Source organism: Doryrhamphus excisus, linkage group LG20, assembly GCF_037039965.1.
Source record: "Doryrhamphus excisus strain RoL-2023G ecotype Guam linkage group LG20, RoL_Dexc_Guam_v1.1, whole genome shotgun sequence".
NCBI classification, from domain to species: domain Eukaryota; kingdom Metazoa; phylum Chordata; class Actinopteri; order Syngnathiformes; family Syngnathidae; genus Doryrhamphus; species Doryrhamphus excisus.
In genome coordinates, this window is record NC_136376.1 from 7,157,111 (window position 1) to 7,181,072 (window position 23,962).

The 23,962-nt window shown below is 42.6% G+C and overlaps 1 protein-coding gene across 1 annotated transcript in view; it reads right to left on the bottom strand.

Moving 5' to 3' along the window:
- Nucleotides 1-23,962, bottom strand: part of cdh11 (cadherin 11, type 2, OB-cadherin (osteoblast)) — a 74,652-nt gene that overhangs the window by 31,006 nt on the left and 19,684 nt on the right. The window contains exon 2 of the mRNA XM_058059062.2: nt 6,607-6,662. The gene's annotated coding sequence lies outside the window, so the exon portion shown is untranslated. The remainder of the gene's footprint in view (nt 1-6,606; nt 6,663-23,962) is intronic.

A 23,962-nucleotide genomic window follows, 5' to 3' on the forward strand; every position in this document is an offset into this window, starting at 1 on the left:
GACCAGCATAGACCGCGCGAAAACACAACGTATGCTGGTTATGCCGGGAGCTGGCCTATGCTAGTTATTCCAGCATGAAGATTGAAATTGAATTGAATTGAAAGGTAACTGAAAGTCAACATAGTATTGTGCCATGGATTATTTCTTGAATTCGATAATGTTTTTCACCTTCTTTATCAAATGTTGACGCTTGCAACTTTTATTGGCTCTATTTTCAATTATGATCAAAAGAAGAAAAGATACTTGAGGCAAGAAATACTTTTTGAAGTTAAGAAATAATTGAAAACATGAAGGCAGTATCGGTGTTGCTGCTTCTTAAAGGGGAACCGCAGTATTTTGGACTTCATGACTTCACGCAATGTTAAGGTCAAGTAATGTCTAAATGTTTTGTGGTGTTAGTGACGAGAATACTACAGTACATTTCATTCATTTATTAATTTTCTACCGCTTATCCTCACGAGGGTCGCGGGTGGTGCTGGAGCCTATCCCAGCTGTCTTCAGGCGAGAGGCTGGGTACACCCTGGACTGGACCAGCACATATCATATTTATTTAAATATTTTTTGCCTAATAATAGACCATAATCTACCACAAAACAGAATCATTTATTAATTTCTGAAAAAAAAATCCATTGTTGGTCATTGTTTTGCTGTCACTCTGTCACTCACAAAAGCTGGATAGTATAATTTTTCCATAGCTCTTGTTGTGTCGTGTTTTATTGTGTGTTGTGTTCATTCTGGAAGACTAAGCCACAGGAACAAATGCTGCCATGTTGCAGAAGAGAAAGAAAACCATCATTGTCGGTCTCATGTGTCGCCTGTTAAATCCTGCATCAAACTACTGAGCAATCATTGGTGTATTTTTTCATTAAGTGTTATTTTGATGACTTGCAGTTTGTGTTGAATTAGCATTGTGTAACTGGAGCGTTTAATTTGAGTTAATGAGACCATTAGGAAAAGTTCTGTACTACGGGGGGGGGGGGGGGGCGTGAGAATGTGAGTTGTTCGCGATGATTTCAACAATAAAAGTCATCACATTGGTTGGTGTCTTTCTATAGAAGCTGCAATAGAATTGTAATTGCGTTGACGCCGGGACCCGAAAGTCTCCAATTGGCGTCTGCCCCCCGCCTGATGAGATGCGTTGAAGCTGGAGGCAAAACAATGCGTCTCTAATTAGACCGTTGACTGCCGCTTTACGCACTTTTAACGACTTCCGCCACCGTTTAGCCCTTTTTTTTTGCTCCTGACCAGCTCCAAATTAGCGGGGCTCTCGTTTTAATTATGATGCTCGCATTAAAGCTGGACAAGGACACCAAGAAAGACAGTATTGACTCCAGTAGCGACATGAAGGTCGCCCTCAATTAACTCGAATTTTAATTCATGCTCTCTCGCCTTATTTGGCTATTTATCTTCTTTCTTCTGTCACACCTCAGTAATGTCAGTAATGGCAATTACCGCCTGACATCCCAGTGTTTGGAATGACACAATAATTGACTGGAGCAGCCCATTCCACGCTGGAAAAGGAATATTAATCATTACACTGCACGCCTTTTTCATCCTAGCGTATTGTTGTTATCTTGAATAAAATGTTTTGTGGCTGCGGCAGACAAAGATGAAGCACTTTTGAAAAGGCCGCAGAGGTTCAGAGGTCGCAGCGGATGTCACCACATTGTTGGTTAACTCCGAAGATGAGATGTGTTGGGACAAAGCGGCATTGTGTCGGAAAAGACATCAAGTACCTCCGACTGTCTTTTTTGCTTCCCGTCAGCGACGAGGACATGGTGAAAAGGTGACGGGGTGACGAGGGTGAATTTGCTAGAAGGGAAACGGTGACGTCTGGAAATGATTTCAGCCGAAAGGAAAAATAAAATGCCTCAGATTCTTTGGGGCTAACAGAGCGGGACAAACGGCCACAAAGAAACCAAAGTAGAGGAAGAAAAACATATTTCTGGTGTGTGTGTGTGTGTGAGAGAGAGAGATTGCACAGCAGCTGGCTCAGCATCAGGAGACGGTGATTATTAGTGAAGGGAAATAAAACTACTGTGGTTTCTGTAAGTTCATAGGTCCTCCGCGCCACCAGAGGGGGCCTTGTCATCATTGGCTTCTTTGCACACAGAGAACATGGCTTTGTTATCGCAGGCCTCGACCTCCATGCACATTGTTGTTATTGTTAACTGTCGTCATGGCTATGGGACCACTAGCCTTCAGTTTATTTATTCTAAACTTCAAAACAGAGTGAGGAAGATGGATCAAAACCTACCACTTCCACATGGAATGGGAGGAAAACTTTTTTTTTTCCCCACTGTCATATGGAACATGTGTTTCATCAATTACTGATGCCTAGTGCTGTTTTATGGCACCAACAGTAGAAAGAATAGCGGTAGCTGATATACAGAAATGTATTTTTATGGACTTATTACCGTTGTGTGTCAAGACATGCCCCCTCCCTGCTTAATGTTGATTGGTCAGATCGAGGGAAACGTCAGAATGAAAAGGAGCACAGTATAAAAATGCTTCAACTGCTTTCAAATGAAACTACTCTTGCAAGGTCGATGTTGATGATTGAAGCCATATGGAGTTGTCACTCTGCCAATAATTAGTCTGGAACATTCCATTATGAGACATCATGTGCTCTATCATTTATAGATCCATACTTTTTTTTTTTATTGCATTTCAACGTCAAAGCAAGAAGCTATACAGCTCATTCCTGATGCCACTAAAAAATAACTAAACAGGACAACCACAATGTATCACACTTGGCATCTTCTGTTGGGCAGGGATGTCCCATTCGGGCTACATAAATTATTTAGCAGCACAGATTCACGGATCTGATCATTATAGTCCAAATTATTTATTTGTGGGAAGCTTTCCCATGGTGCATTTGGGTTATGGGTTACGGGACTGCCCCGATTTGGCCCCCAGGACTTGAGTTTGACACTTGAGATTTGCAGTTTTTTTCAACACAAACTAAAAAGGTCAATAGATTCATCACAATTTAAGGAGGAGAGTGAGATTTCACTGCTAAAACCACAACTAAAATCTCTGCTGCTATAAATGAAGGAAAGGTATCCTAGTGGGACGCAATTATATAGCGAGGAGGGGGTCCCGCTAGTAAACTCTAATTTAGTGTGTGTGAGTTCGAGTAGGATGTCGTTAAAAAAAAAAAAAAAAAAAAGCAACGCCTCACTCTCTCCTCATGAAAAATCGTGAATTACTGCGCCTCGCTGGAGCAGCGAAGTGGCCGTTAAGCAGCGTCCGGCAGGGCGTCCGTTCATCTTGTTAGCAAAAAGCTCGTTAAAGGTGGGCAGCTGTGGGGTGGGGGGTGGTGGAGTTGGTGGAGTGTGACGCTGCAGGTGGTGAGGTGGTGGCAAAGGAAGCACAGAGGATTTGTGTCCGACTCGGCCGTGTGGGGAGCTCTGACATGACATGACGACTAGAGAGGAAAGATATTAGAATATGAAACAGAGTGAGATATCACAGAGGAGGCTGCATGGAAATCCTCTTTTTTTTTTCTCCTCTCCCCTCAGAGAAAAGAGTTAATCCTCAGGGGCTTACATTTGTTTTTTTCCCCTCTCTGCTTGTGTATTCCTCTATCTGATATCTTTGACTCCTGTGTGCTTACCCGTCAGCCATATTTGAATATGCTCCTCCACCCCTCCCACAGGCCTTTTCCCCCCCATCCTCCTCATTTTTAGTGTTTTCCGAGCAGGGCTTGTTTTTTTTTTTTTTACATTACAATCCCAACATGTTCTACTTTTGTTTTGATCTTCCACTGTAAAAACGATAGAGTTGAGAATGATGTTCAACGAGTTTGCTCTTGAGTTTGCATGATCTCAACCCAAAGAAACTGACATTTTTTAAAATATAAAATCTCATTTTTGTGTAATGCAAATTGCAAAGCTGTGGCTGCTGCACCTTTCTCGAGCCCAAGTGGAATTTATTCCGCTGCAGGCCTTTTTTTTTTCTTCCCTCTTTTCAGCGCACCTTTAAAGCCGGGCCACAGGTTTTTATTGATGTGTGCTCTCCTGTATCTCACTCTCCATCAGTCAGCCAGCAGGCTAATCAATACGGGTAGAGGGCATTAAAACTTACCCTGGCTGCTGCAGTTTGTGTGAATCCTCCCTCACTAATAATAATAATACCCGCCGCTTATCATGCCTGCCAGACACCCGTCACTGTCACATTTCTGACGCTGATGGCAGCTGGAGCTTGCTGGGGAAGTGCTCATATTTAGTTTAGCAGTGGTGTCCAAAACTTTTCCACCAAGGGCCACATACAGAAAGATTGAAGAATTGGGGGGGGAATTTTGATACATTTTGTATATTAAAAATACCTAAAGGAATACATTGTTGGTCAATATAATGATACATCACATTACATTTTTACAATATGTGGAGGAGCTTTAACTTGGACTGCTCTTATCTATATCTATAAACATAATAATTCTCCATTTTGATTGTATTTCATGCAGATTCAGAGATGAATGATGATGTTTTTCCATACGTACACACTTGGCTTTTTATTGCTTTGCCGTGCTGTCACGGTGACAGAAGAGGTCGTCTGGATGAATGTCTGCTTTTATGGGATACACGCTGAGATGGGGCAGGGGTCACGGGGTTAAATGTCCAATCAGCAGAGGGTGCGACAAAAACTAAGAAGGCTTGTAAATGAACAGCATTTAGCATTCTGTGCATCACCTCGTATCAAGAGGACTTTATATGTAAGTCACTAATTTACTTAGTGTAGTCGTTTGGTGTATCAATCAGTCTGGAAAAGATCATGAAGCCATTTCTAAAGCTTTGGGACTACAGCAAACCACGGTGAGAGCCATTATCCACAAATTGGGAATCCACGGAACAGTGATGAATCTTCATAGAAAAGGCCGGCCAACCAAAATGAACCCAAGAGCCCACCAACGGCTCACCCGATAGCTCACAAAAGTCTTCAATATGGCTGAATGACAACCATTCCGCAAATGTGAGTGGGCCATAATTCCTCTACGGCGCTGTTAGAGACCAGTTATTTGGTTTAGGGGGCTATCACTTTGTCGGGTCATGTAAAAAGTTCCATTTAAAAATGGATTTTGTGTTCTCATTGACTAATATTTCAATTTGCTTCATGATCTGAAACATTTAAGTGTGAACATGCGAAAAAGATTACGTTAAAAAGCCATAGCATTTCAGTATGTGGAATCAAACTATGGAATGGATTGAGTAAGACCCTCAAACAATGCACAACGATGAGCCAATTCAAGAAACAATACAAGCAGTTGATGTTTGCTAAATACAAGGATGAAGAGTCTTGAACCAGTCATGATGTGCTTTATATATCACTATATTGACACTTACTATGGTACACATTATGTCATTGGATGGTCATATCACCTCATACTTCAGTACGAGGTAACTTATTTAAAAAAAAGAAAAAAAAACCTTAAACTGTATTATGGAAAGCAGGAAGTGAACAAATGTAACAGTTACTGATTGTAAAAGTACCAGATGGAGGGGTAGGATTTAATAAGCTTTGCTTTTTCCTACTCCTTTTGGACATGTGGAACTGTGAACTGATTATGTGATGCATTCAATTGTCATCTGATGCATGTTCAAATGAAATAAAACCATTACCATTACCAAGATAGACATACCATTGTATGTATATCTTGTCAGTATGCAGTATTGTGCCCATACCTGTGATGTACACTATTTCACCTTTTTATGCTTTGGATGTTGAATTCCTGCCAGGCTTGATTTATTTCTATTATTTCACATTTAACGGTCTCCTGGAATGGATTGTCCGAGTTCAGATTCTCCACTTGAAGTGTACAACTCATGATAATGAATCCAGTATACATTTATGACAGCAAACCTGGATCAAAAAAAGCTTCTTTCTGAGTAAATACGTGTGTGAATAATGGTGAATCAAATAGCTTGTGACATTTTTTGCCAGTTAAAAAAAAAAAAAAAAGCCTGGATCCATTTAGGGTTTGAAGTTTGGAAAAGGGTGCTTGTAGATGTTGGAAAAAAACTTCCTGCTCCCTATTCTCCCTTTTCTCGCCTGCATTTGAAGGATTAGAACGCGGCGTGCTCTGAAATGGTCTCGTCAGCCTGCCAGCCGCTGATAAGCAGTCTGAGGATCGATTAGATCTACCTTTTTTTTAATCTATTCAACTCTTGCAGGCCGATGGGAGGATTGTAATGCTAGTAAAGGAGACGTGACTTTGTCAAGGCGTCACCAGAGGGCAAACCTGGTTTTTATTGGTGTTTTGTTTTTTACCATAAGATCATATAACGTCTGTTTTTTACAAGTTCTCGCTGGAGGCAAACAATTTCAGTTCATTTTCTGTGAAGCACGAAGGGCAAAGTGAGGAAGAAAGAAGTGGATGGAGCAAAAAGCACCCCCCAAAAAAAGAGAGAAAATGGCCTCCTTTCAATCGTCACTTTCACTCAGGCTCCGTGTGAGGGAGGAAGCAAGTTTAACGGAATGCTAAACAGGCGAGTGGCCCGGCGCGTCAACGTCAATTCACAGGCCTTTTGATTACACACACACACACACACACACACACACGTACGCACACAGAAACAGCAGAGGGGTAAAAATGTCGGAACCCACCTTTAGCTCATTACTGGCGTCACATCCAATGAAGCTTCTCTCTGCTTACGGACTGCCTGAAGAGAGAAGAGGACGTAACGTTAACCTTTTGTGTTCGTTTAAAAGTGCTTCATCTTGTCATTGGATGCCACCAGAAACACAACAAGCACAAATTAAGCAAGGAGGTGAAATAGCACCACAAATGTAAAATCTAAAAATAACAATCAGCTGTCAGACACCCCTCATGAGCTCTGCCGGTAATCGTTTGTGAAATTTAAAAAAAAAAAAAAAAAAAAAAAGGCAGTCCGCTAAGTATCAAACTGGCGGAGCAGTGGTTAGAGAGTTATAAATTGTGTTCGCATTGCTGTCGGGACGTGTGTATTGCACGGCGCCGGCGTGTCAAAGCAAGCGCGTCGACTTTATGCATGACTGGAGCCGCTGAGACGCAACACAAATATATTTTATTATTCATGCGCACCCTGCTCAAATTCACCAGGCCGCTTCCTGCTTTTGACAAATACTGTTTTGAAATATTCAATGTTATATCGACGCCGGTTCGGCTTCTTCATACTTCTTTTCCGACATGTGGAACCATTCATATACTTTTTAATGTAACTTTGTTCAAAAATATAACCACGGTACAAGGATTGGACAATTAGCCATTGGTCCATGTAGGCAAGAAGTTAACACTTGCTTCCTTCTTGGCACCCGTTCATTCATTTTCTACCGCTTATCTACCAGCTGTCTTTGGGCGAGAGGCGGGGTACACCCTGGACTGGTGGCCAGCCAATCACAGGGCACATATAGACAAACAACCATTCACACTCACATTCATACCTATGGACAATTTGGAGTCACCAATTAACCTAGCATGTTTTTGGAATGTGGGAGGAAACCGGAGTACATGCAAACTCCACACACAGATGGCCAAGGGCGGAATCAAACTTGGGTCTCAAAGCTGTGTGGCCTCTGCGCCAACCACTTGTCCACCGTGCAGCCCAATGGTACAAAAACATTTCATGTATGGCTCTCACGTTGACGTACACACAATAGCGCTGCGTAATCATCACTGCAATTACTTGCATTCATTCATTTTCTACCGCTTATCCTCACGAGGGTCGCGGGGTGTGCTGGAGCCTATCCCAGCTGTCTTCGGGCGAGAGGCGGGGTACACCCTGGACTGGTGGCCAGCCAATCACAGGGCACATATAAACAAACGACCATTCACACTCACATTCATACCTATGGACAATTTGGAGTCGCCAATTAACCTAGCATGTTTTTGGAATGTGGGAGGAAACCGTAGCACCCGGGGAGAACATGAAAACTCAACACAGAGATGGCCGAGGGTGGAATCGAGCTGTGTAGCTGTGTGGCCTGTACGCTAACCACTTGAGCACCGTGCAGCCCAATCATTTAATGTAGCTATCACATTGAGGTACACACAATATCGCTGCGTAATCGTCACTTCAATTACTTGCCTTCCACTTCAAAATTATTAAAAACATCTTTGGTGAACAATGGCGGCACATGTTTATATATTTCACAGAAACAGCATTACGATGGAAATGAGTTTTCGAGGCCTGGCTTGTCCTCGGCACTAGCCAAAGTCTGGACTTTTTGTTTACAGAGTAGACATGTTGACTATATCGTGGGGCAGTTACACTTCCTGTCCCTCACCTGCATCACACTGAGATCTATAACTGTATGAGAGCTCATTGTGTACTTAATGAGTTGGCCAGTGAGTGCAGCCATAAGAAGGAACTAATCTTGTCCCAGGCAGGGGGTTATTTTCAAATAGCCACCACTGTTTTAGCTTCCACTGCTTTTATCCGTAAGAGCAGAGGTGTCCTCAGCAACTGCACCTCCATCAGTCAGCTCGCAGTGAGACGCCCTCCAGCGAGCAGCTTAACCTCGAAAACGTCCCGCTGGAGCCCAGCGGCTGCACTGAGTAGCTCCGCCGGGACGTTGTGAGTGAGAAAGTATGATTTGTTCAAACACTGACTGGCTGGAAGAGAGCTGGGAGGCTCCAGGCTTTGTGGTTCTACTAACTAGACAGATGCAAAGACCGACAAGGACATCAAGCGTCAGCCACGGTTCACCTCTTAAGGCTTCATTATGCTAAGTATAGTCACTATGCTCACTATAGGCCTGGGCATGTGATTTGCTATTTTCCATCAAAACACTCGGGGTGTTTTCCTTTTTAGCGTGAGCAACCACTCGTTGACTAGCTATTTAGCTTCCTAGTAGCACTAGTAGTAGTGAACAATGGTGACTAAAGAGACTTTTCTTTCTTTCATTCATTCATTTTCTATCGCTGATCCTCACGAGGGTCGTGGAGGTGCTGGAGCCTATCCCAGCTGTCTTCGGGTGAGAGGCGGGGTACACCCTGGCCAGCCAATCACAGGGCACATAGACAAACAACCATTCACACTCACATTCATACCTATGGACAATTTGGAGTCGCCAATTAACCTAGCATGTTTTTGGAATGTGGGAGGAAACCGGAGTACCCGGGGCGAACATGCAAACTCCACACACAGATGGCCAAGGGCGGAATTTGGGTCTTAAAGCTGTGTGGACTCTGCGCTAACCACTAGAGCACCGTGCAGCTTCTTGGCACCCAATGGTACAAAAACATTTTATGTATAGCTATCACATTGATGTACACACAATATCTCTGTGTAATCATCACTGCAATTACTTGCATTTCACTTCAAAATTATTAAAAACATCTCTGGTGAACAATGGCGGCACATGTTTAACCTAGCATGTTTTTGGAATGTGGGAGGAAACCATAGTATGCCGAAACAAAAAATGCATGCATGGGTAGAACATGCAAACTCCACACAGAGTTGGCTGAGGGTGGAATTGAACTCAGGACTCCTAGCTGTGAGGCCTGCGCGCTAACCACTCGTCCGCCGTGCAGCCAGAGCTGGAGCTAATAGACTAAAATGACATTTTCGCAGGAAAATTCCATTCCACACAGGAAATTATGGGTCTATATCACCGTTTTGGAGGGTTAGGAGTGAGATGGTGCGGCTTATGTGGACACCATGACTCTGTCGCATCATGAAGTGACACCTAGCATCATATAATCAACATACCCACTTAAATAAAGCGAATCATTCGCAATGTAAACACTGTGAACCCTCACAAATCTCCACAGAGCGGCGTCCGTGTCGCCGCTCTTGTCCACGTAAGATGATGGAGTTGACTGCGGCCCGAAAGTGACGCCGCACAAAATTGATTTTCGGCCACAGCGCACCGTTCAGAAAAAGCCCGAGACAACAGTGTCAATACTATAAAACGTCGCCTGTGTGACTTGTGCAATGCATGAATTAAAACGCGTGTATCGATCGCCTCCTGCCACTGTTTTGTGCTGTGTTCAAGTTTGATTGCGAACACGTTTAGTATTGATTCATTTCCATGCATTCCTACCACAAAATCATTTTTTTTTTCAGTCCACCTGGCTTTGAGTGGCCCGAGGAGAGTGCCTGTATAGTCTTTGGGGACTAAACAACACTTCAAGCAACATTATGTAATAATCACACCAGCTTCAAGGCGATTGTGGTGATACATCGCCTTGAAATGACGACAATAGTGGCTCTTTTGGTTGCCATTGCGACCTTATAGCACCTAACTAAACTGTTTGGAATGTTAGTGAACTACCTTATTGTGTAGCTGCAGGCTAAAATAAGCAATGACTGTACAAACCACTATAAAAGTCCACTTCCCACCTGTAGGGGGAGCAAAACTACAGTGAAATGATTCCTTCTTGCTGCTTTTAAAGCTCAGTGCTAAGATGTGAGTCATGTGATGGAGCAGCAACTATGAGATGATGACACGATCATTTTAGCATCATTTCTTTGCCTAGCAACACCACACTTCTAGTAATGCTTTTCTAGCATACACACACACACACACACACACACATTTCAACAGCTTGAAACCTCGGCCATGGGTGTTGCGGCTGTCATTAGCTAAAAGGCCTGAGGCTGGAGTGAGACCAGAATAATTATTCTGATTATAGTCCTCCAACTGAGCTCTATCCAAACAAATTACGCTCCCCCGGATTAAAATCTGCTGCTTCTATATCGAGATGCTAGGATTTATGACATCAGATCAGCCAATTGAGGCGCCAGCAGCCAGAACCATCGTGGGTGTTTTGGGTTTGGATGAAGTGAGGACGTTTTGAGCTTCACATTTTACTCTCACGACACCGCTGTTGAAGATCAGGCTGGCATTCAAAAAAAAAAAGGATGTCAACACTGCTTTTCTTCAAACGAGCATCACAAGAACATCGTGTCATAGCCATCTTTTATTTTTGTATGCTGTGCCTGCACTTGTGACGTGTTTGTTTTTCCACCTTTTGCGTCCACCTGTTTCTACAATTGAATCCATATGTTGGCCTTGTTGGATGGAGTTCAGCTTAAGTTGACCGGTCAAGGGAAGTGAAGTTTAAACGATTTTGGAGAAACTTCCAGAACAGAGACGGACAAGATGGAAACATAAACATTACCATAAAAATGGATCCCTATCCGTCCCTGGGTTCCATACACTTGATAAAATACAAAACAGTTACAACAAGAGGCCGATACCAGACTATACCACACTGTATGTCATTCATTCATTCATTTTTTACCGCTTATCCTCACAAGGGTCTGAACTGGTCGCCAGCCAATCACAGGGCACATATAGACAAACAACCATTCACACTCACATTCATACCTATGGACAATTTGGAGTCATCAATTAACCTAGCATGTTTTTGGAATGTGGGAGGAAACCGCAGTACCCACTCATGCACAGAGAGAACATGCAAACTCCACACAGAGATGGCCGAGGGTGGAATTGAACTTGGGTCTCCGAGCTGTGAGGCCTGTGCGCTAACCACTCAACCACCGCGCATCCTACAGTAAATCTCTTCTGGCAAAATCAACATACAGTCCATCCGTTTGGTATGACTGAGCTGCCAGGTTAAAATACCAAATCACGACAGATGAATACACACAACATTGTGGAGCGACCACATGTCACTCAATTTGACTTTTTTTAGTGCAGCATTTAAACGACTCCACACTTTGATTCAGTTCAGAAACCCTTTATGTGCTTACGCATATGTCACTATGTGATTGATTTGGCTTTTAGTATAGTATTTCTGCCTTCGCGAACACCATTTTGGTCGAACATTTCCAATAAAAGTGTTGCATCACATTGATTAGTTCCACCTACAGCATCCATAGACTTGTCTGTTGAGTGCATAAATGCATTAAAGCTGAATAAAAAAAGGAAAAATGCAGTGCACAGTACCCGGACATTGCATCAAACTGTGTATGCGACCGGCCCCGCCTCCACCCACTAAGATGAGACTATATCACTAACATTTTGTGACATCCACAGAAGCCAACAAGCTAAATAGTCAAGAACTGTCATGGTTGTTCACCGAGTTGGCTCGCCAAAAATCCTGTAGCATTTTGGCTGAAAATCAACTCTGATGAGACATAAACCAAACTTGAATCCCAATTTTTTTTTAATCAGTAGGTGTAACTGTAGTTGCAAATGTCCGCAAAGAAGCATCACCATCTCTCCATTACTTAATGTACGTCCTTGATTCTTTAAAACTTTCAACCATTCAGCGGACGTAACCTTAGGACTGCTGTGTCAGCATCTTGGTAATGGACGCACTGAGATCGCAAATTGTAAATTAAAGCATCGACAGAATGCGGAAGAGGTCTTGTAATGCTTCTGGGTTTTATACCCTGCGTGGTGGCCTAGGTTAAATGACGCAAGCATTAAAAGACAGCAGGGGGGTCAGCATGATGAACAGCTGGTTGTCACACACACACACACACACACACACACACACATAAAATCAGATTTTGCCGTATGCACCAACAAGCTGCCTGTGCATGTGCTTGGCAATCTTGCCAATTTAACCACACACCATAACAACGTCGTCTTATTTTTAGTCTCATATTGTCCATCGCTTTCTAAGTGAGCATCGTCTTCCTCCTCTTCGTCACCTGACTCACCGCCTGCTCTAAAATAAATGAAAAGCTCACATGAGCTGAAGTGGTTCCTAACTATTATTCATCCTCAGACGTCCTGCCGCCCACGTTGCTAACACTCCTACACTCGCTCCAGACGCTTTTTTTTTTTTTAACTTCCTCATGTTACAAGAAATAGAACACAGCATCCCAGTTCGATGGTTTTTAAATAATATGTGTGTGGTTAGATAAGTGGCGGTCTCGCTGTAGACTGTAAAATATGCTTGTGTTCAAACATCGCCTTTATGCCTGACTTTATGCCTGACTTTTTTTTTTTAATCTGATTAGAATAGGCGGCACGGCGGTCGAGTGGTTAGCGCGCAGACCTCACAGCTAGGAGACCAGGGTTCAATCCCACCCTCGGCCATCTCTGTGTGGAGTTACTCCGGTTTCCTCCCACATTCCAAAAACATGCTAGGTTAATTGGCGACTCCAAATTGTCCATAGGTATGAATGTGAGTGTGAATGGTTGTTTGTCTATATGTGCCCTGTGATTGGCTGGCGACCTGCCCAGGTTGTACCCAGCCTCTCGCCTGAAGACAGCTGGTATAGGCTCCAGCACCCCCCGCGACCCTCATGAGGAAAAGCGGTAGAAAATGAATGAATGAATGAATCTGATAGAATAACTTCCTTCTCATCAATGAAACATAAAGCAACATAATGCCCATTACACTACTACTGATCATTTATACGTTTAATGTGCTTTTTCCGTAAGTTTTGCTGTTTTTTTTTTCTTTTCCAATCACTGTCTCTTAGTTCCAGCCTCCTGGGGTTCTACTGCTCACTATCTCACTATTCTCTTGGTATTCCATGGCTGCTCCCCTCTGCAGCTCTTGGTCTCTTATCTAAATCTCCATTGAGAGCAGAAAGAGAGTCAGTCAGATAATGCAGGTCACTCTGCAATGACAACCCTAAAAGGCATCAGGGAGAGAGAGAGAAAGAGAGAGAGAGAGAGAGTGCAATAGTCATGGAGTGATTGATGGACGGCTTGCCATCAAAAGCTTGCAGACTTAATGAGCAGCTTGATATGAAAGTTAGTGTACATCTGGTGTGTTTTTTTTTCTTTTTCCCCGCCATGTCTAAGCAGTTTATTTTAAGAGCCACCGTAAGCCTGTGACTGTGATAGATCAGCGTCAAATACTCGCCAGATGCTGCAGCATTTCAACAAAGCCACGTGTGCACGTACCCTTTGTCTTTTTGGAGTCTCGGAATATGCTTATTCCTCTTGTGAGAATGTAGTTGGAAATCATGCACATTGTTATGTTCAGAATTGGACTATGCCAAGTAGTAACATTCAAGTTATTGTGCCTTTACAAATCCCCAAAAAGGAAACAACGCTAGTTCCATTTTTAACCAGATGTTTTACTGGGGGGCTGCACGGTGGACGAGTGGTTAGCACTCAGGAGACCCGAGTTCAATTCCACCCTCGGCCATCTCTGTGTGGAGTTTGCATGTTCTCCCCGTGCATGCGTGGGTTAGTGTCCATAGGTGTGAATGTTAGTGTGAATGGTTGTTTGTCTATATGTGCCCTGTGATTGGCTGGCGACCAGTCCACGGTGTACCCCTATGACCTGACCTCAGATACGTGGTAGATTTATGGATGGATTAAGAGGTTACGTCCTATACGTCTTTTACGTTTTTTTTTTTTGCGTGACAGTCACAAAAAGGTGATGATGCAACTCCACAATAGAAGAGATCATGTTGAGTGCAGCTTTAAGCCACCAGAAAACGGCCACCAGGTGGCAGAAGTGCATTTTATAAGAGCTCAGCATGCATCTCTCCCATGTAAATACTGCACATGCTCCATGGCAACCAGAAAGTGAAAAGGCATCTCGTGAAAATTGTAATAGGTTCGTGTTACATAAATATTTTCATGTGAAACAACTTTTTGAGATGTACAGAGAGAGACGGCTTTTTAAAAATGGCTGATATTGAATGAATTTAATTGAATATTGCTAGGTTAATTAGCGACTCCAAATTGTCCATAGGTATGAATGTGAGTGTGAATGGTTGTTTGTCTATATGTGCCCTGTGATTGGCTGGCAACCAGTCCAGGGTGTACCCCGCCTCTCGCCCGAAGACAGCTGGGATAGGCTCCAGCACCCCCCGCGACCCTCTTGAGGATAAGCGGTAGAAAATGAATGAGTGAATGAATATTTTTTTATGAGCTATATAACTATATAAATACCATCTTTTGAAGATGTTTGACTCCTTTCAATGTGACTCCAAACAGTCAGTGGTAGGTTACGCTCTCACCGCTCACGTGTTGGCGGTGGCGCCGTACAAAGTGCTGAGTGACCCACCGGGGAGGAACATTCAGTGTTGTATTCAAGGGCACTCAGGTAAAAGGACGGAGAGGTTGAACCACCACTCAAGAGATGATACTCCAGAGTCGTAGCCATCTTTACTGTGATTAAAAAGTCTGCCACCGAGCCCGATCCGGTTTAGGGTCAGGTTACGGGGATCGAACCGTGGTCCCATGAGTCAAAGCTTTTTGTGTGCTGGCCAATCGTTAACAGACTTACTAGCTGTGTCTCACAACTCTCAATGATCTTTAATAATGAAGTAAGGCTGGTGGAGACGGATGGAGCATTACAACTCCATTAACTTGCCTCCCGTCTAGGCGGGATGCTGAGAACCGCCGCCATCATATTTGAACTGCGACCACATAGCTGGTGACAAGGAGGTGGTCCGCTCCTGTAGGGCTTCCCAGCATTCAAAGACAACCAAACAAACATGTCCTCTCAGACTGTCGACTCTTACTGTTACCGTCTGTGTGTTCTCCATTGATCCGCGCCCCGGGTGTCTTTCTGAACCCACATCTTTTATTTTTAGATGTTGTCCTCTCTTTTTCCCGCCCTCGCTTCTACCGGCACTTTGGCTGTGAGGCCCGGGACGCCTCCATCCATCTCGCTGTGGAAGCGCTATCAGATCCACTTGCTGTCGGCCGCCGCGTTAAAAGCCTTATAGGGTTTCTTTGTCCCGGTGTCGGTAATACAATGTGCTGTGTGTGTACGTGCGCTAGTGTGTGTGTAATGTGATGCAGGCTTTTAATTCAAGGAAGGAGATGAAGTCAGCAGGTAGAGGTCACGACCCCCGCTAGAGGACACACTGTAACCTGACATGAAATTGATTTGGAGGCAAAGTAGCAGAACATACCAAACCTGCTGGAGTGTGTGATTGCTGTGATCTGTGTGTGTGTGTGTGTGTGTTGCATCAGGAAGGAAGTCAAATGGAAAAAAAAAAGTGTGGGTGGAATGAAAAGGGAAATAAAGAATGTCCACCTGAGAAAATCATCAGCAGTTAATTTAGTTTAAAAGCGACTCTTGCTTGCTTTGACGTCTATCTGGGCTATATTTCCTCCACTTCCTGCCTCCGTAGCGACACTCGCCAGCTAAAATATGCCTTCCTGGAGTCACACTAATCGCACAAAGTCGTGCAACACTCCAGTTCATATCCAGCATCCTTGCTCTTTCAGTGTTTTTGTCTCGCAAGTGTTAAAAGGTGGAAGTGAAGAATATACACAGGAAGTTACATATACGTGTTGTCAAATTTTATATTTTGTGTATATATGTTTATATGTTTAATATTAACAGTGCTCAACTTCTTTTTTCACTTATTAACTCATTCATTTTCTACTGCTTATCCTCAAGGGTTCGCACGGGGGTGCTGGAGCCTATCCCAGCTGTCCTTGGTCGAGAGGCGGGGTACACCCTGGACTGGTTGCCAGCCAATCACAGGGCACATATAAACAAACAACCATTCACACTCTCATTCATACCCGGGGAGGAGCACTCATTGTCGGACACACTTTGTCAGAGACATAGCTGGTGAGGTGAGGGTGTGAGGGCGCTGCATGGACACACAGCCAAAATTAATTAATTATTTAATTAAAAATTAAATACATACATTCATTTTCTACCGCTTGTCCTCACGAGAGTTGCGGTGCGTGCTGGAGCCTATCCCAGCTGTCTTAGGGCGAAAGGCGGGGTACACCCTGGACTGGTCACCAGCCAATCACAGGGCATATATAGACAAACAACCATTCACACTCACATTCATACCTATGGACAATTTGGAGTCGCTAATTAACCTAGCATGTTTTTGGAATGTGGGAGGAAACCGGAGTACCCGGAGAAAACCCACGCATGCACGGGGAGAACATGCACAGAGAGGGAATTGAACTCGGGTTTCCTAGCTGTGAGGCGTGCGACCAAACCACTCATCCACCGTTCAGCGTTTCCACTTATGTTTAATGTATCACATCTGTGCGATACATGTATCATTTAAAATGGTGTAATAGTTTATACAGTTTCCTGGTAAGAGAACCACCTGTGTGATAAAGTTAAATCGCTTTAAAGGAACAGTCTGTCCGTGTCTTCAAGAGGGCGTACTGAGGCGGTGAGTGCCGACAAGTGGTCACGTTTGTGGGTCGTGACGAGCAGAAGCACGGTGCAGGTGAGCCTGAGCAATGGTTCTAACCCAATCAATGGAGAGAGTGCAGTTAGAAAATTACAAATGGTGCCCGTAATCAATTAGACACTTAACTGCGTCCTGAAGGAGAATGGTGCAGAATCTCAATGGGGCATCATTGCAATGCACTCATTCATGTTTACGTTGCATCATCATCCTATGTAGACGCTAAAACAATATATGTAGATACATAGAATATAAGGTGGGCCCTGTAATTCTTTGCATCTCACTGAGCTCTTTAATTTTCTCTTCTACACACACACACACACACACACGATCCCTCAAGCATCAGCCGTGGAATTGAAAAAGCTCTTGAGAGAAATAATGGAGCTGCGGCCGCCCTGCAGCATAAATGCTTGTTTGGGTGGGTGCGAGGAAGCGTGCATGGCTCTCGGAGGAGAAAGAATCGGGGAGATTGTTATTCACATGGTAAAATGTGATTGGCAGACATGTGACATTGATGGTGGGGGCTTTCATTCAGCGTTTTTTGTAGCATTGCTACAAAAGTTTGTGAAAAGTCACCGTTTCCACGGAAGTTTAAAGAACTCAGCAGTGAAGTAAAGATGGTTTTCTTACACTGTTGTGTACTTGTGTATTATTTCAGTGAATAAAATGAATACAATACAATGCAGCAATAAAAAATAGTACAATTTAGGTTTTTTACATTGGTAACGGCCCCGAAGAGCCCTCCTCCGAGATGAGGCCCCGCCCTTTTACGATTGATGGTGCCAAAGCGTGTCAGGCTGATTGGAAACGCAAGCGGAGGTCAAAGCAATCTTAAGGGGTTTAAGGCTCCCTCTTCTTCCTGGCTTTCTAAAAGCTGCACAGTCAACAAGGCAGGCTAATTGACATCAGCAAAAGGCCTTTACAATTGTTCGATCTCTATTCATTTAACTGCAGCATGGTTTCTTATTGGCCTCTGTGGCTGTAGGCGACCGACCTGTGTCATGTGCTTCATGATCAAATACATACTTTGTGACTATTTTGTATAAAACACGACTTGATGTCATTTTCAGTCTGTTTCTGCATCCTCATTTTGTGACAAAGTTTCACAAAATTTGCAAAAATTCAATAATAAAAAACAGTGAAACTTATGTTTCAGCTTCCATATTTCCTGAAGTATAACACCTCATTGTGCACCAAACACATAGTACTTCGACCAAACTCTGACAAAACATTGCACTTCATTACACGTAAACAGGGTATTCCAAACGCACTATGTTGCAAGCAAAATAAGGACGCATATACCGTATGTAAATGAGCTAACGTCTGCAGAGAGTGATGGCTTTTTAAAAATGGCTGATATTGAAAGAATTTAATTGAATTTTAAAATGAAGAACAATTTACCTATTTTTCCAAATTTATTTTCTTATGAGCCATATAACTCAAAGAAATACCCTCACATTGACACACAATGTGAACTTTAGAAAATATTTCTCGGTTAGTTCTCCATTTTTTGTCAATGTTCGGATAATAAATAAGATGACACTGATTCAAAATCTGAAATATGGTGTCTTTTTTCTGAACACTAGACTTTGGGAAATATTTATTATTTAAAAGCTCTTGACATTCCAATTACAATGGTAAATACTTGCTTTTTATATGGTGTACTCACAGTATTATGCCATATATTATTACATTCATGACAAATGATCGCCCAGCAAAATTAGTTGTGGTGACAGGCCTACTGTGGCCACTCAGAACTCATCAGCGCTATTACAACATTGGTTCTGTTGCTGCTGTGTTGTACAGTATACTAGCAAAATATGTAGTCAAAGAGAGCTACAGTTGCATTTACACTTTCTCATGCATTCCCAATCATTATTTCTCTCTGCCGCAAACAATTCTTTGCGGTGTAAGTAAATCAATGACCTGGCTGTAATTAGAACTGGTAAACACTCACCGGGTCACTACATTGGGTATACCGCAACAATCTGATCTAATACAAGTACTGTAGAAATGAGATGGCGTACTTATTGTCAATGGTCCCACTCACCTTCCTGAGAGATGTGGGTTCATTTTGTTGCACCGGTTTTTGCTTATAGACAAGCTTTAAAAGCTGAAGCCTCCACATGCTGCAGTTTCAATGCAATGATGACACACACACACACACACACACACACACATACGTCTGCACTTCCCTTGCATCCCTAATCCCTTTGTAAGGACGCATTTGTTGCGTATAACAATAGCACTCTGTTTGCTTCCCCACACAAACAAAGATAAAGGCAGAGGTGTCGTCAGGAGGTGGGTGTTAAATTTTATTTTTTAAAGAAAGCATCATCCTCTCATGCTGACGTGTGGAAATATCTTCTGTACACCAGAAGAGCAAATTAGGAGCATTCTTTGGAATTGAATTTTGTAATGTAGTCAGACATGTGCTTATTTCACCTTTTCTGTGTTTCTCACAGGACTCATACATAATTCATACAACATATACAAGTTTTTGGCTGATCTTAGAAAAAAAACATACATGGTTCTATATTGGCATTTTGAACAACCACTCAAGTATGGTAATGGTTTTATTTCATTTGAACATGCATCAGATTACAATTGAATGCATCACATAATCAGTTCACAGTTCCACATGTCCAAAAGAAGTAGGAAGAAGCAAAGCTTATTAAATCTTACCCCTCCATCTGGTACTTTTACAATCGGTAACTGTTACATTTGTTCACTTCCTGCTTTCCATAATACAGTTTAAGTTTGTTTTTTTTGTAATTTTGATTTTTTAAAAATTTTTTGGTTCAAGACGCTTCATCCTTGTATTTAGCAAACATCAACTGCTTGTATTGTTTCTTGAATTGGCTCATCGTTGTGCATTGTTTGAGGGTCTTACTCAATCCATTCCATAGTTTGATTCCACATACTGAAATGCTATGGCTTTTTAACGTAGTCCTAGCATATAAGTGTTTCAAATGTAGTTCTTCCCTGAGATCATATTTCTCCTCTCTTGTCTCTATGTCTCCAAATAATGGATGACATTTTTAGGTAATTGGTTATTTTTAGCCTTATGCATATTTTAGCTGTTTGAAGATGAACTATATCAGCAAGTGTAAGTATTTGTGATTTTAGAAATAAGGAGTTAGTATGTTCTCTGTAGGCGGCATTATGAATTATCCTTACTGGCCTTTTTTTGCAGTACATTTAGCGAGTGAAGATTGCTTTTATAGTTATTAGCCCATATTTCCACACAATAAGTAAGATATGGTAGAACCAGAGAGCAATAAAGAGTGTGGAGTGAACAAATTTTGCTTTGTTCAATACTGAAATATTTCTGGCCAAATATCCAAATATGGTTCCTTCGCCTGAAAATACACTTACTCTGAATCTCTAAATAAAAGCATAGCAATTTAATAGCCGGTATTGATTCGCTGCCTCAGCTGGGCTCCTTTTTGTTTGTGTTGTTATGTCAGAGACTGTCACAACACACACATCTTAAACAGGCACCCATCCCCTAGCGTCCTCGTTTCGGGGACGTCCCGTCTCCTCCTCCTCCTCCTTGTGTCACTGGAGAGGTTAAAGGTCAGACGCCGTGCGAGTGCTGCCCCGGCAACCAACAGGAAAGAGACAGTGAAAAGACCAACGACCGCCATTTACTACATCACACCCCCTCGTTTGTCAGCCATTCACCGCACTGTAGCGTACACATACACACACACACACACACACAGTTTGTAAAAGTGTCCTTTTACTGCAGCAGACAGTAGTGTGATGTAAATGAGCCTCCCTTTCTCGCTACTTTACGTTTCTCCCTCCTTTTAAACATGACGGTAAAAACTTTTATTATGACAAGCCCCGCCCCCTTCTCGGGACGACCACCCAGTCTTTAGTGGCATTGTTTTACTGGGCAGACGTTAACAAAGGAGATGTCACGCCGTGAGTCACATCGGCATTGCAGTTTCTGTGTCTTATCCATGTTTGCGTCATCGGCGACAGCTAATTTCATGCTAATTTAGCTAATGTAATTATTTCCTCTGATTGATTGAAGTATCTGTTGGCCGCTCAAGCGTACTGTAAACATGGAGATAAGCTCCGAAAGCCTACAAGCTCACTTTGGAACTATAATCGGAAGTCATCGGTGATCAGATGCTTTTTAGTTTCATGCTGTTTATGTTGGTTGGGTGCGTTTATGTCTCTGGTAGAATACATGCATATTTCTGCATGGACGTGATCTTAATGTTCTTCTTTGGAAAAGCTAATAAACTACATGAGAGCCTCTTTCCAGGTAGCTCTTACATTACTACGGCTGTATTATAAGTCAACTTTTACTGGAGGTAGGAACTTGGACTTTAACACCTAAATTAATAGCTGAGACGCTCTCACTGTACATTGTTGTTGTCTGGCAACTGTAAGGGGGGTAAAAGAGGTAGCAAAAGTGGGAGAAACAGGAGGGAGACCACTATGATGCTTAGCTATCACTGTCGATCCTTTCACATGTTCAAGGATATCATTTTTTCATACTTATAGCTAGGTTTTATTTTATAGGTTTATTGTATGTTAATATGTTTATGGTAAACTTTTTTTCTTGTATAGGTATTTGGTTTACTGTAACACCAAAATTCCCCCATTTTGGGATAAAGTACAATCTATTTTCTATTTCATTTATCCTAGATAATGATCGTAACAGTGGCTGCACAGCGGACGAGTGGTTACTGCTAGGAGACCCTAGTTCAATTCCACCTTGTGTGGAGGTTGCATGTTCTCCCTGTGCATGCGTGGGTTTTCTCCGGGTACTCCGGTTTCCTCCCACATTCCAAAAACATGCTAGGTTAATTGGTGACTCCAAATTGTCCATAGGTATGAATGTGAGTGTGAATGGTTGTTTGTCTATATGTGCCCTGTGATTGGCTGGCGACCACTCCAGGGTGTACACCGCCTCTCGCCCAAAGACAGCTGGGATAGGCTCCAGCGGAGGATAAGCGGTAGAAAATGAATGAATGAATGATCGTAACAGTCGAAAGGCTCGGACTGAGTATGCACCCAATGTTGGTTGGTATTCCTCTACTTTCTGAGCATTTTAAAATATAAAATTTTACTTAATTTTATTTTACGAAAGCAAAGCAACCTCCAACTATTCTTCCGCTGCATGCACCTAACTAGTTATTGTTTTTTTTTCTTCATTATTTATAATTTATGGGAATGTGTACGTAACCACGAAATATTGGAACAGGAAACACCGGAACACAAAGATGACATGTATATATAATTATTTTCATCCCAAGGTGAAAAAGCAATAGGTTTTGTTTTGATTTTTGGTAGGTGGTTAGCAATTACATGTATGAAAGAGTCATTAAGTTAAGGTGAGGATTTGGATCAAGGCCTGGGTACAGAAATTTTGTTTTGTTTCGGTTTGTCTCCGCCAATTACCAAAATGGTACGAACCCGTACTTACAGCTTTCAGCATAAAGCGGAAGATCTAGAAAGCTTTACGTGCGGGTTATTGAGTGTAGTTGCTCTATGGGACTCTGAAAATGAGAATAATAGGTCAGTAGTTAGTAGTCAGCAGTTGTTGTCTATTGAGATCCATCAACATCTGGTTATGAAATAGCCCCATGCTAAACGTAACACTCTTCCTGTTTTGTATAGATTCCTATGGTAGCCCGTAAAGGCATAAAGGTATAGAAGTTTGGCCTGAATTCCCGTAGTTGGTGGGTGTGCACAATAAGACAACAGCCATGACCAATGATTGCACCATTCTCTGGAACGATCCTAACATACGGTGTGTGTATATATATATATAATGTGTAGATCTGGTGATGGCCTGTTTCCCTATAGACATACAGTACTGTGTTCACGTCTTTAGTTTAAAGTCAGTCTTTTTATAGAATCACTGATGCCGGTGCACCACGTGGATGGAAATAAGTGTTCCTCACACACTTAAAGGTGCGCTTGTCTTCTTAAGACTTGACCTAGTTTTTAAGCAGACTACAACTCCTCGGTTTTGCTCCATTATTTATTCTACAACTCCAAGAGTAGCCAGGATTTGCATTAAGGGGAGGAAGACTCCTGTTTTTCATCTTTTGTTAGGTACACCACCTTGGTTTTGGCCTCTGTCAATGTTCTCATGGACTGTCACAGTTTGGAGTGCAATTGTTGAAAATGTCTTGCTAAGATGAAGAATGAAGAGTAGTAGTCCGAGAACCTCTTTTGTTGACTACCCGTACATATCCCGCTCTACCATGTTATTGTGATTCGCTTAAGTCGACATGGGTTGTTTTTGTCAACATAAAATGTGCGACACAACAAAATGCAATGGCTACTTTTGGCTACGGAACAACCGCGTATGTCAATGTCAGTCAGCTGGTCTTACTGGCGTGGAGATGGACGGCTTCCACGGCAGTGCTAAAGCATACTCTCTCTCCATGCTTGATGCTTCCCTTTTACTTTGCAGCTAGTTTTCTTTTAGCACAGCTGTGTCCTTCATACTGATGTGGCAATGAAGACGAGGCCTGCAGTTAAACACAGGCTTTACTTGGCACAAACACCAGCTTTGCACTCAATAAAGCAGGCAGCTACCTCAGCTTGCAAAGCGCATACAAATGTGCACAAGAATTTTATTGAGGCAAGAAAAAAAAACAGACATGACGAAGACAAAATACAAACTGTGACCTCATCAAGGAAGTTCATGCTTTTGACGGACAAGCCTTTCAGATGAGTTCAGTTACGACCGGAATTGAGTATTGCCATTGTCCATATTAATATGTAAAAAGGGTCTAGGAATGTTTGCCGCCGTCAGAAGAAGCAGATGTGTGAAATATGAGCGACGTGGGCATGGAGTAGGGAGTCAGGACTTTGCTTAGGTTTGCACTGCAGTGCCAGGAAGAAAACCACTGCGAGCTCATGGAACCTGG